The sequence below is a fragment of the Petromyzon marinus genome, chromosome 2 (genome assembly GCF_048934315.1).
Source record: "Petromyzon marinus isolate PM22_M1 ecotype Great Lakes invasive population chromosome 2, UKy_Petmar_22M1.pri1.0, whole genome shotgun sequence".
Lineage (NCBI taxonomy): Eukaryota > Metazoa > Chordata > Hyperoartia > Petromyzontiformes > Petromyzontidae > Petromyzon > Petromyzon marinus.
Window position 1 is genome coordinate 7,899,993 of NC_133668.1, and position 14,128 is coordinate 7,914,120.

At 48.8% G+C, this 14,128-nt stretch overlaps 1 long non-coding RNA gene across 2 annotated transcripts in view; it reads left to right on the forward strand.

Moving 5' to 3' along the window:
• LOC116948389 (uncharacterized) overlaps positions 1–12,922 on the forward strand; it is a 68,816-nt gene extending 55,894 nt beyond the window's left edge. Inside the window, exons 2-5 of one of the 2 annotated variants that reach the window (XR_004403800.2) lie at positions 9,538–9,681; positions 9,831–9,916; positions 11,237–11,437; positions 11,616–12,922. This is a non-coding gene — a long non-coding RNA (uncharacterized LOC116948389). Of the gene's footprint in view, positions 1–9,537; positions 9,682–9,830; positions 9,917–11,236 lie in introns of both variants that reach the window. The other variant, XR_012944963.1, reaches the window with a different exon arrangement.
• The last annotated feature ends 1,206 nt before the right edge of the window (positions 12,923–14,128 follow it).

Sequence of the window (14,128 nt, forward strand, 5' to 3'; positions counted from 1 at the left end):
ACCGCTCGCAACCTTCAGATCGACTAACCGGGTTGTGTACTGCTGGGTGGACAGTGGTGGGGGTATTTTAATAAAAACAAAATCCCCCCCCCCAACACACAGCCGCGCCGGGAGATCGAACCGGCGACCCTTGGATTTCAAGAGCAGCGTGCGAGCCATTGCACTGCTGCGACAATGTCCCAAATGTTAATGATGTCACAGTACTATAATAAAAATAATAACAGACAGCATAAGATGAAAAAGAAGTGTAATCGATTAATGTAATAGTGCAGTGTTGTACAGCGTGATCCATTGATATCAGAATCAGAATATGTATTTATACTTGAGGAATCCGATGAGGTAAAAAGCTCTTTTTCACAGATGTCCAGTCGGGGCGGGTAAGAACGTTCCAACAACAAACAATACAAACACAACACGTGATAGGAGTGCAAAGTACAAGAAAGGTAAATAAATCACCCAAACACAGACAAATACAACACGAAACCATCCCCATCCTAGCAGGCAAAGCCCACTGAGGTATTCACTTATGTTTCAGGAGTCGACCTGGCCACAAACGATATCTCAACAAAAGTGGCCTTATCATTTGGACATTTATAGCAGAAAAATGATCTAAATAGTCTAAACGCACTTTTTTTTCCAAATTTTCTTGCTGTGGTTTACACACCTGATGATGATTGCTTGTGTTGCAGTCGAAACGTCGTGAGAATTTAATTGTTTTATATTTGTATTATTTTATTGTTTCCCTTCTACGTGGTGATTTTACCGAAAGAACCAAGAATATAGTCTAAGCGCATGTTTAGAAGAGGGGAAACCCGGAGGACCCCGGGGGGAAAACAAAAGCCACACGCAAACTCCAAATATGCAACAGGCGTCAGGGTCGGGGATTTCTAATGCAACCTCTTACTTTCTTCACAACCCACGGTGAGCGAGATGGCTCCGTATCTTAACAGCCGGAGAGCCTTGGCGTTCATCATGAACGAATCTCGCGAGATGGGTTTTTCCCGCATTCATTTCCGCCTCTTGTTTTGGTGAGGCATCTATAAATGGATCAGCGTCCGGGGAGCAATTTTAAAATGTATCGCAGTACAAAATCATTTATCCTTGTAGAAAGAACACATTGCACAGATGTGTTGACCCTCCCCCCGTCGCCCCCCCTCCCCACCCGCCCCTCGGCAGCCTTTCGTAGGTACATAGTCGTAACGTGCAGTGTATAAACATCGTATCCAGGACCAGTGTTTGATGTTTCATCTCACTGGCAGAACAAAAAAAAATCACACACACATACACACACTGCCTGCAAAATCTAATTTAAACGTTTAACCAACCTCTGCAGTATTAGCCCTTCAAGGTTATGGCTTCTTTTATTTTTTACAACCACGGGCAACGTAATTGAGAAAACTCGGGCAGGCGTCGGTTAGGGCGTCTGAACTTGGGGCAGCACGCGCGGCGTGCCGCGGTACCACGCGCTGCTCCCGTACTGTTTTAGTTCGCAGACGCCCATCGACGTCGCCAAGCAAACTCCCGAACACACCGCGTCAAACGCGATCCGCTTGCCCTATGAGTCAGCCGCGCGATGATTTCGTTCACCGCGTCACGCCGAGGCCTTTTCTCGTCGCGAGCTTTCGCCACTCCTTGCTGGCACACTCCTTTGGGAAATGAACGAATCCGAATGATCAGCATTGATTGCATGTGGTAGTTTATTCGCCTTGTTTTAATGTGACGAACGTATCAGTGGCCTTGTATTCAAAGGGGATTTATCCGTTCACTTTATTTGAATTCGTTCGCGCCAAGACCCCACTGTGTAAGGGGCCTTCATTCGTACGCCGTTGACGAAAGGATGCAAATGCTAATCACAGTTGTTAACGGAGGAGTAAGTACTGCGAGTTATTTTTTTACGGCATAAAAATTTGTATTTAAAGCTTTCGTGACTGCAATGATTCATCTTCTTTGGTTCTTTCGGTAAAGTCACGACTTTACCGAAAGAACCAAAGAAGAAAAAAATTGTGTTCATACTGGAGGAATCCGATGAGCTATAAAGCTCCTTTTGTCATCGATGTTCAGCGGTTCACAGATGTCAAGTCAATCACGACGCGGAGCCGCGACGTGCAGGTGCGCCGCCTTGAGCTTCGCTCAAGAACCTCTGTCGCGCTGCATCGCCAGAGCCCGAACACAAAGGCAGAGGGAGGCGATTTTTAGTCGGAAAGAAGGAAATTCCGGGAAGCAAATCAGGGTAGGAGGAGACATTGTACCTCTGGCAGGCAAATCGCCGCGTAAGTGCATTGGAGAGAGAGAGAATTGATGATCCGAATCAGAATATTAATTTACTAGCTTTTTTGCCCGTCCAAGGACGTGTTTATTGCAGTAAATTTGAAATATTCAATAGAAAAATTGTTCAGCTCATGATTGTTAATGAGGGGGGGGGGTGTTGCCATATGTGGAGTGACGTCACACGCTAATGGTTATTGGGGAGGGGTGCGGCATGTGGAGTGACGTCACCCGCTCTTTAATAATGAGGGATGCGGCATGTGGAGCACGCGACCTTCTTGTGCATTTGTGTCAATTTCCACGCGGGCATTGATATTAATTAAGGGGGGGCTCTTTTGCAGTGACGTCACGCACGGATGTAGCACTGTGCTGCGTAGATTTATTTTTACCATCACTTTGCGCCATAAATTATTTAATTTAGCTCGACCTTCCTCTGCGTTAGTGTAAAAACCCACCCACTCATGATTATTAATGAGGGGGGGGGGGGGGCCTCATGTGGAGTGACGTCACGCGGGGGGAGGAGTGGGCCTCATGTGGAGTGACGTCACGCGGGGGACGGACAGACATTTCTGGGTGATTATAGTAGGTAATAATGGAGAAATCCCATTAACTACAAAGTTATTTTTTTCACAGATATCCAATATGATACTCGGGTAGGTGGGACACGTACCACCCGCGACGAGCATGGATTGTTTCGATGAGATGGTGTTAATATTGTGGGTGTGCGAATTTGAATATTTACGAGGCTGGCAAAGAGAGCGATAGAGACATTTCGTCGTTGAAGATGATGCAGGAAATAAAAATAAATTTGACACCTCTCTCGTGTGAATGTGATTTAACGTAACGCTTTCAGCATGCACGCTTTTTTAACCTTCCAAACGTTTTGCGGTAGTATTCTAAACACGTGTTGTCCGTGTGGAGGAGGATGGTGGGTGTAAGCAGAGAGGCAATCATTCTTCTGCGAGTGAGTGAATAAAGAGGTGTTAACGGATGGAAATACGCACGGTTTTGAATTATATTCTATTCTCGAGCAGGATGATGGTGGCAGCAATTTGTTCAGGAGCTCGAGGTCACGACGAGAGAGCTTCAGCTCTTTGTTGTCCTTCTCCCGCACCTCCGATTGGCACGGTTGGCAACATACGGTGCGAAATAATTGAAACATGCGTACATTCATCACAGAGAGAGTTGGTGTGGTTTTGCTATTCCTCCTCCTCCTCCGTTGGAGGAGTGCACACTTAAGTGGTTTTACAACTCTAGATTTGAAGCTTTCGTGACTGCAAGGATCCATACTCTTTGGTTCTATTCGGTAAAGTCACGTAGGTAAAATAAAATAACAACGTCGTGATTTTTGTTATTTTATTTTTACCTATGTGACTTTACCGAATAGAACCAAAGAGTATGGTTTTACAACATGTGGTGGTCCATAGTTTGTGTTGCAGCAACTTGCACTTTTGTACCGCATGTAGCCAACTGCGCTTATCGGAGGTGTGGGGAAAGGACAACAAACTAAGCACAAACATTTCCTCTAAAGAAATGAGTTTACAATTGAGATTTAAAAGTGCAAATATCGGAAGGAGGAGCGTTTCAGACGGCCGCAGAAGCGAATTTGAAAGCGCCGCGCGATGCAGTCACCGTCTTTGTGTCGACGGTCAGCCAAAAGCCGCTGCGCTGCTTGCAAGGATGACGGAGGTTCGCGTGATGATGGTTTATGTTCCTTGACGAGATCAGCGGTTCATTTGTGGCAAGCACTTTACGTGTCGTGATGAGACGCACGGAAACTGACGACCACCGTTGGTGGTGGCGAAACGCGACAAGCCCGGCACAGGGGATGGCCGCATCGCGCGCCGCAAATTTTAGTTTCGTGGAGAAAGAACAACCAATTGACCAATATTTCACCCTCCCTCCCCTCCTTTTCGCACCACCCACCGCTTACCATCCCGCTCCACGCAATGACTAATTAATGCTGCACGTGTCGAGCTGACAACGTGATTTATTTTCATGAAAATTATCCGCGTGTGGTCGAGAAAATAAAACCAATCTAACAATGTGGAGTAACGTACTGCTGCTGCTGAACACAACTCCGATGAGTTTAATTTACTACCCGGATGAAGCCTCACTGAGTTCCAATATTATTTTTCAGGAGGTTCCTTGCTTTGGGATTTTCGGCCACTTCCATGCATGGGTTATACATCACGCCGATGAACACGGTACAACCCAGTCATATTGTAAATCCTGGTTGTTAAAATTATATTTTTGGTAGAGAATGGGCATGTTGGGTATGGGTTGGTTGATTGACCATACGTATGTGGAATTCCTTTCGCACCATACGTAGCGAACCTAGCTAACCGGAGGCGCAGGAATCGGAGGTAACAATAAAGATAACGAAGATAGCAATGGTGATGACGACGACCATGGTCATATTGATGACGCTGCTCCAACCCCAAAATCCACCAGCCGAGATGCAAATCCCTATCTGGTGGCAAGACACTAACCCTTGACGTTAAACCCTGCATTTCACGAGGCACCCACTCAAGTAAGCCTGAGTCACCCTCACCGCGCTGGTGAGTGTGGCTTGGTGAATAGACGGCAGCTGGAGAGGGACAACAGGACGGGTTCGGATGTCACTGTCCACGGATGTCGGCCCGAGAGACCTACGCAGCGCAACTACCGCCCACACCTCCGATTAGCACGGTTGGCTGCGCACGGTGGTGAAAGAATTTAAATATACACAGATACAAAACTACGGAATAATGTATATTTATGAGTGTTCTATTCGGGAGTTCCCACAGAACATATAACACTCCGCATTCTATACGGGTGGGTTCCTGCCACGATTGCTATACTGCCATATGCTTGGGCATGTCATCACCCGATAACAATGGAAGTTTCATAAATATTTGTGCTCGACGAACCCTCGCCTCCAAAGTTATGGTTTTAGTGTGTGTCCCGTACAGCACAGGGTGGAGCTGGGAGGTATTGCTTAACACAGTCCACTGTGAACGTGGCAACCGGAGTTTGATTCCTGGCCACAGGTAACATCAGTGGCGACTGATATCGGGACCAGTCCTGCCTTCATCCTCCTCTCCCCTGCCCCCTTAATCAACACACGCTGACCAGAAAGCTGAGGTATAATAAACAAAACAAACCCAATGACCACAACGAAATGGGGACGAGGTCTTCATCCGACAGTGGACTTACAAAGGCCCGTGACCCAACCTTTACTGCACCTATGCGCATTCTAAACAACATGTCATTATAACTGCCCGAATTTAGAATGTTACCATCTTTGACTGCCCCCCACATTTTTTAAAGCAGCACAATCACGTGAAGCCGCACCCGGGTCACAAATCGTATCGGTGACCCTACCCCCCACACCCACCCCGCAGTGCACGTGCGTCGCCGAGGCTCCCGCTGGCATTCGCAATGCGACCAACGGCAACCCGAAAGTGCCCTCTCAATTATTGTGTCAGGACCGATGGGGGCTGGGGCCTCGTATCTGCGGATGAGCTGGAGGGCACGTGAATAATGCATGCGGCTATATCTATGGGCATTCCTCCTGCGACCCCCACCATCGCTCCCCCCACCCCCCCCCCCCCCGAGGGCAGGCTTGCCCTGGGGGGGTGGGGTCCGGAGCAGAAATTGGAACGGTTGTTTATTGTCCCATTCTGAAACGACGTCCCCTCTCCGTGGCCAACCTCGCCTTCGATGGAGCATGTTGTGGGGTTGAGGGTGCAGGGTTTGCGCTCCCCAAGGAGGCCGCTGCTCTCTCGTCTAACACTGGTGAGCCAAGGCCATAAAGAGGGCTGCTGTCTCTGGTCTAGACCAATCAGTTTAAAAGACAATGCGTATATTATCAGAGCGTGTTTGCTTGCATTTTTTGCCGCAAGTCCGTGTGTGGTTAATGCAGACTTGATGCCTTGCAAAATGTTTCTATTTGGTCTTTGAACATCTCATCACCCGTTCTATTGCCAGAAAGGGTAAAACCTCGTCTTATGTTTTTGTAGAGACGTAAATAGTGTTCTCTATGGCGTATAAGCCGACTACAACCACAGCTGGTAAATGAGTGCGCACCGTACCTCTCGATGGGGCCGATGGAGACGTGCTTGTACCCTTGGGTCATAGGTCATAGAGCCTCCACAGCCCCTCCCCGTAACTCGTTTGCTTTTGAGACACAGACGCGTTTGATAATGCCAGGCGCGTTGCCCATTGAATGCAGGAGCCGTAAACGAAGATGGTCCGCGCATCTTGTGGCGAGATGTTAACTACCTCGCCTGGTGTGCGGGAGGTCGTGGGCTAGATCCCGAACCTGACGCCCGTATGTTTGGAGTTTGCGTGTCTCTTTCCCCGTGGTCGCGTGGATTTTTCTCCGGGTCCTCCGGTTTGTTCCCTCCACATTTAGAATAAACATGCGTTTATAGTATTTGGCTGCTATACATTTCCACGTGATAAGCCACTTCGTTGAGCTATAATTTGTGGCTAGGTTGTTTCTGAAAGAGAGCTATGAAGCTCAGTGGGCCTTACCTGGTAAAATTAAATAAAAAAAATAGTTTAGTGTGGCGGACGGGACAAATGTACTTGTTCGAGTTTCATTTTGCCGATGTTACCACCTTTTTGCAAACGCCAGTTTAACTCTGGAGTCCCCCCCCCCCCCCGAAAAAAGGAATGAATGAACCGTTTGAAAGACATGTTAATGAACGCATTAAATATGCTCACGAGCCTGCTGCCTGCGCATTTTTTCCCCCTGCCAACAAAAGTAGCAAAGCGACCGGATGGCTTTTGATTGCGTTTAGTCACGAGCGGTGCCTCCTGGGCTGCAGCGGGGGTCGTAGGTCACGCACGGCAAGGAGGAGAGGTTGAGGCGCTAAGAGGACGTGGGCAGGGAGTGTCCATCACGCAGAGAGGGCCCCGTGATAAAGGAGGTCATGTGCTGTAGCAGTTGGCATGTACCGAGTGGACTGCGACCCTCCAAATCAGTGGTTCTTCTTAACCTGGAGTGCAGGTACCCCTTGGTGCGTGCGAGATGCCATTTCTGGGGGTAAATCATCGAAACACAAATTGAGCACGGGCACATAAGTACAATCACCTTAAATTTTGATTTAAAGCTTTCGTGACTGCAGTAATTCATATTCTTAGTTTTTTCGGTAAAGTCACGTTGAAGAGAAACAACAAAATAACAAAATATATATAAAACAATTTTATAACAAATAACAAAATATATATAAAACAATTTTATATATATTTTGTTATTTTGTTGTTTCTCTTCAACGTGACTTTACCGAAAAAACTAAGAATACAATCACCTTGTTTCATCAAACCTACGCATTTATTAACACTATATATGTTTTTACTATTGAGACGCAACGGGGTGCATGGCTGCGGTAAAAGTAAAGAACCACTATTCCAAAGGAATGGTGCCTTTCTCGTGGTCGTCCCCACCCCCCCCCCCCCCCCGTGACCCGTGGCGATCAAACAAATTAATCGAGACGCGCCGGTGTATGGCAGACAAGAGTTTTTTTTCCACGTGACCGCTGTGGCAAGATTGTCACACGACTGGCGCGACGGTCCTTGGCTGGCTCTGCGTGATGAATGAATGTTTGTGATGGGCTATGGAGAGGTGTCGGCAACCTGCGGCACTGTTCAGGACTGATGCTTGGTGACGTTGTTTAATCAGGGCCACCACCGTCTCGTATTCACCACGTGCATTGCGGCTCTTGAAATGTTGAGGTTTTTTTTGTTGTTGTTGCGAATTTGAAAATAATGGCTCTTCTTGTTATTTTGGTGGCCCACCCCTGGGCTATGGAAACCACTTTGGAGGAGAAGGAGCAATACGTCTGAGCAGGGTATTTGTGACGGGGGAGTGCTGCAGTCTGGACTGCGGTATGGATGGGAAAGCTGGACGCTACATTAGTAAGTAAGCAGCTCCGAAATTAGTTGATGGCATTGAGCACAGGTGTCTGAGACGGATGGCCGGGAATTTCGTTGCCAGACATAATGAGAAATGTAGTCATCCTGGAAGAGAAAACGGCAGGTGATTGTTTTAGATACGAATGGACCAAAAACGGCTGCGCTGGATGATACGTGTGTGTAGGACAGGGAGGGACTGGTCAACGAAACCAATTGTTTTTTTTTTTTTAACCAGGCGAGGCCCACTGAGCTATACAGCTCTATTTCAGAAGCGACCTGGCCACAAGTGATAGCTTAACGAAGTGGCTTGTCATGTCGAAATCTATAGCAGCAGCCAAATACTCGAAAGGCATTTGTTTTAAATATGGAGGGAAAAACTGTAGGACCCTGATCATCACTGATCATGCTGATATTTCACAAAAAACTGCAGGTTTGCAAAAGGTACAAATGATTGTAATATAAGGTGCTTTATAAATGTAAATACACACAAAGTAGGAGGACCCAGAGAAAAATCCACGCGCCTGCTGGGAGAGATACACGCAAACGCAAAATATATAACAGACGTCAGGGTCGGGATCGATCCCACGGACTCCTTGTATACCGGGTGAGCTAGTTAACATCTTGCCACCGTGGCGCCCGATACAGGCATCAGAGTGGTCCGCACGAGTCCTGCGATTCAAGGCGGAAGACGCAAGGCCAGGTGGTGGGCGGCTGTTAGGGCTGTTCTTGGGAGGTCGCGCGTCTACTGTGCCACAGGTGTGGGATCTGCCAAAGGGTAGGAAAGCGTTCACCGACGTGCGGTGGTAGCAACGGTGGCCGTGAAGACATATCTATCCCGAATGCAATGCAATCGGAATGCACAACGCGTCTGAATGTGGCTGCATTTGAAGTCGCTGTATACAAACCGTGGACATGTTTTTTTGACTTTAATGGAGAGTGGCAGTCACAGGCAAAGTGTAAAATAGGAGGGGCCTTGAGACTGGACTTGAACAGGGCCATGGAGTCGACAGCACGGATGGCTGGGGGGAAGGGAGTTCCAGACAATTGGAGCAGCAGAGGAGAATCAGCGACCTCCCACTGAGCGACGGTTGCTTAAGGGCTTCTACAAAAACCTTGGTTAGATGAGTAGCGTGAGATAAGAGAGGTGAGGTAGGAGAGCGCATAGGAGTAAAGCGAGCTAGAGTGAAACAGGAGGCGAGAGCTGGGAAAAGGCAGTTAATTATTCACAGCTATTGCGGCTACATTCTGTTTATGCAGGGAATTGGTATTAATATCCACATTACGTAAAAGCTAATAGGCTAATTGGGTGCGTGTGTTCGCGTGCGCGTGTGTGTGCGCGTGTGTGTGCGTGTGGCCAACGTGGGCAAGAGAGGATTAGCAATGAGAAGCGAACCCTGATGGAAATATTCACGCTCAACGGGCCTCTCTAGCAGCGGCCAAGTTTGAAAGCGGTTTGCCGGCACCACCTGCGTCGTGCTGCCCACACCATCTGCTCAGCTACTGGAAGAGAAGGTCAGTCAGGCCTCTTAGCACCATCCCAGCGGACTCGGCAGCAGGCAATAGTTACCGTCGAGTGTGAAATGTTGTGTTTTATGTTTTACCGCGTGGGTTTTAGCGGCTGTGCTGCTGCATGACTCTGAGGTGTGTGTGTGTGTGTTTAGATCGTATCCGCGGAACATCTCACATCGTGCCGAACCAACACGGGCCTGCGACCCGACAACCCAACGGAGAGAGAGAAATGCGAAACGTGAGTTGAACTTCGTTCGCACCGTTACGTAGCCAACCGCGCCAATCGGAGGTGAAATGTCTTTCGAGCGTGGCACAGAGAAGCGGAGAAGCGCGTTGTGGTGCTGTCCCTCGATGGTTCCACGTCAACACTCGCCGCCTTCACCAACCCGCGCTAAACCACTGCTCTATGAACCCGGCAAAAACCTGAGTTCAGTCCCCGGCCACGGCTAACATCAGCGTACGAGCGATATCTGCACCGGTCGTGCCGCCCCCCGCCTCCACCCCCTTTCTCTGTCCCATTCACTGACCAGCATGGTGAAGTATGGTCAAACAACCCCCACGGCCGACAGGGCATGAGGGGGTGGGGGGGGGGCGGTGGCTCATTCAGCCTGCGCCCATTTGGTTCTCACAAAGGGCATCTCGCACCCCCAGGTTAAGAACCACTGCATTCGTGGATTGGTTAAAGGGCTGTAAAGTAAAACGGCAGTGAATATATAAACCGAGCGGCCGAAATAACATTGACTGTGGACTACAACAACAGACACCGAAAACAACAACAACAACAACACGTGGTGTGAGGCGGGAAACTTTCGTAGATTTGCCAGTGGAGGAACAAATATGCATTCGTCATCAAGCCTCTTCTCGTCACGCGACTCGTGAGATAAGTTTCGCGGACGCGGATGAATTGGAGCGAGGCCGATCCGACGAATCTCCGTGCGAGGGTCCCTCGTGCAAGCTGAGTGGGCTTCAATTCGCGAGCTCCAATTGGTGGGAAGCAACTTGTGAAAGCGATATGAATTACGACCGTAGATTAGAACAGTATCCGAAAGAGAAGTAAATGCATTTCTTACAACAACAGAAACTACTCGCCAATGTGTTAATGATAGCATACTGCATGCACGGAATTTATTTTGAAGCTTTGAGCATTATGAATGCATTTCTTGTACGGCACGCCTCATTAAAGTTACAACGTCTAATTAGGGGCAATATGGGATTCGTGTTGTTTATCGTTGCAGGACCCTCATTTTTTTAAGTTAAACCACAACACGTTTCCGTCGGAGTGAAATGCATGCTGGTAAATAATTGCCCTGGAGCCCGCAGGCGCTCCCTTTTCTCAGAGGCGAGTGGCTGGAAATCAATGGCTTTTTACGACGATGGCTGCTGGGATTGCATGCAACACCGTCCTCCAATGGGCGAGCGCCGTTGTGGGTAAAACAGCGCCCGACACGGACAGGGCAGTGTGCCGAGGGGTTACGTGCCAAGTCTCTATAAAACAATGTCTTTAACTTATTTCACCAGGTAAGGCTCACTAAGCTACGTAGCTCTTTTTTTTTTTCAGAAGCCACCTGGCCACAAATGAAAGCGCAACGAAGTGGCTTGCCACGTGGGAACGGAGGACCCGGAGGAAAAATCGACGCGACCACGGGGAGAGAGAACACGCAAAACTCCAAATAAAACCACGACCTCCTGCATACCTGGCAAGGTGGTTAACATCTCCTAGCCACCGCGGCGCCACATGCGACTTGTGGAGGGCTACGAGGTAAGACGGTAAATGCCACCCACCACGCATCACCCACCACCCTCTCCGCTGTTGTGCCCACACCGCGCATCGCGGGCGAGTTCGTTAACATTTCGCGCACTGGTATTGAGTTATTATTCTATACTGCCCCATGACATTTCCCGTGTGTGTGTGTGTGTTTTTTTTAATTGTATGTCAGAGCTGGCAACCCTAGGAAGCGACTCTCACGCCTGCCATGGGTACCGAGGCGCTCCCGCTGTGCACCGGGCGTCGCTCTGAGCAGGGCTCGGTGCGAGCGATCGCCCCCCCCGAGCGATGCGGTGATGCGCGGCGATGTGAGCCCAAGATGTGGGGAGGGGCCCGCAGGGGGCACGGTGGGGGGGGGGCGACCCTGTTCATCTTGCAGTCGTGCCCGTTATTTATTTATTTCACCGCGTTTCGCCCGCAGACTTGTCCCGCTGTTACAATTTTTTGTTAATGCTTTTTTTTTTCGTTCGTTCTTTCCCTCTCTTCACTGCTCACAGTCACTGCTCGGTTAGTCTCGGTGGCGTGTCTAGTTAAAGGGAGAGCTCAACAAAAAGAGCAAAATGACAAAGCCAATATTGCCAAGCAGGGTCTGATTTTTGTAGTCTATAATGCCCACTGCGTACGGGTTTTCGCGGTTGTGCTCTACGGCTCGCCGATGTGTTGTTACTGCCCGATGCCTGACCTTTCGCACCACGTGCTGGGAGCTTCTTCAGGAACTGGACAGAACCGCACCCACAGTAGCATTTCCTCTAAAGACACACGTAGAGCGAAACGTCGGACATCGTGCCGAACACCAACAACATGTTCAACCGGAATCATGTTCTCTGTAGAATATTGACTAATTCTACTGAACACCAAGAATGCTCCGTGTGCCTGCGTTTCGCTCTCAGGCTCGCGATTGCGATTCTGCCACACGCAGCAGTGTTGGCACACCGCGGGGGTATGGTGAATGCATTTATCATCTTCCCTCGTAGCCGCGACATGTCACGCGTGGTGCCGCGGTGGCGAGGCGTTAACTACCTCGCCTGCTATACAGGAGGCCGTGGGCTACGATCCCGGCCCTGACGCCTGTTTTATATTTGGAGGCTGCATGTCTCTTTCCCCGTGGTCGTGTGGATTTTTCTGCGGCCCTCCGGTGTTTTTTTCCGTGCACATTTAGGAAACACGCGTTTGGAGCAACTGGCTGCGATACATTTCCACGTGATAAGCCACTTCGGTGAGTTATCGTTTGCGGCCAGGTCTCTTCTGAAAAAGAGCTGTGTAGCTCAGTGGGCGTTACCTGGTAAAATAAAAAAATAAAAATTTAGAGTTAATATAGTTTATAGTTGATTTGAAGCTTTCGTGACTGCAGGAATTACTCTTTGGTTTTTGCGGTAAAGTCACGTACAAATAAGAAATAATAAAATAACATAATAGCGTACGACGTTTCGGCTGCAACACAAGCAGCCATCATCAGGTACAGAAGAGCTAAATTTATGAGAGAGGGGAAACACGTAACCTCAGATGTATACACAGACACCCAAGCAGGGGGAACCGACACAGATTCAACAGGGGACACAGAGAGAGAAGCTCACCAGACAAACAGGGCCCAAGGTTTTGCTGGGTTTTTCTGGGCCCTGTTTGTCTGGTGTGCTTCTCTCTCTGTGTCCCCTGTTGTATCTGTGTCGGTTCCCCCTGCTTGGGTGTCTGTGTATACATCTGAGGTTATGTGTTTCCCCTCTCTCATAAATTTAGCTCTTCTGTACCTGATGATGGCTGCTTGTGTTGCAGCCGAAACGTTATACGCTATTATGTTATCTTATTATTTCTTATTTATACGTGACTTTACCGAAAAAAAACAAAGAATAGTTTATAGTGTGCTTCGTTCCCTTGCGGGTTTCTCCCAGGGAAATCGTTGACGCGTGTTTATTTTGGAGTCGTACATTGACGATGAGGATGCGGGTGCCACGGTTGGCAGCCATTTGAATTGAAGTCCTAATCTTGGTAATTTCTGTTGACACGTAAGCGTCAATTGCTTAGCGCGTCACGTCGGACGTGTTTAACAATCATCGGGCGCGTGCAGCGTGGGGCGAGTTTATTTGAATGGGGAGTGAATTGATGCACGCGAAAGGCCGTAGCTTGGTGGATCGCGATGAATGGAGTTTTGGAGACCCTGCCTTAGACACTAAGGCACCTGCTTTAGGTCGTTTACGACTATACATATGACTTTATAAATATCGATATGTGTCCGTGCACCGCGTGTCCGTGCACCGTGTCTCTGTGCGCTGTCGCTTTAAACGCGGAATTTCAAACTAGAACTATTGAGCGTTCAGAGCCAGTTATTTTTCTTTATTTTTTCCTCCTCGAGGCACAACGTCTCGTTATTAGCTGCTGTGTGGACGAGGATTTATAGCGAGATGACTTGTAGTTAACGGAGCAATAACGCCACCTTAGGAGCGTTGCCTTTGCTCTGCTGAAAGTCTGAGGCCCCGTGGCTTCGCCGTCGTAACCTCATCTATAAGTCTGAGTCTCCCTCCCTCCCCCCCCTTAACACTTTCTCCTACTGGTCGCGCATTGCTGATGAGTCCTAATGAGGACGCACACAACGGACATGGCTCCGGTTCGAATTGAGACAGCTGCCTTGCTATTAAAGCAAGTTCTCAAGTGTGGTAAGTTGATGGTCTCTGCCAGGTCCCTACATGCCCT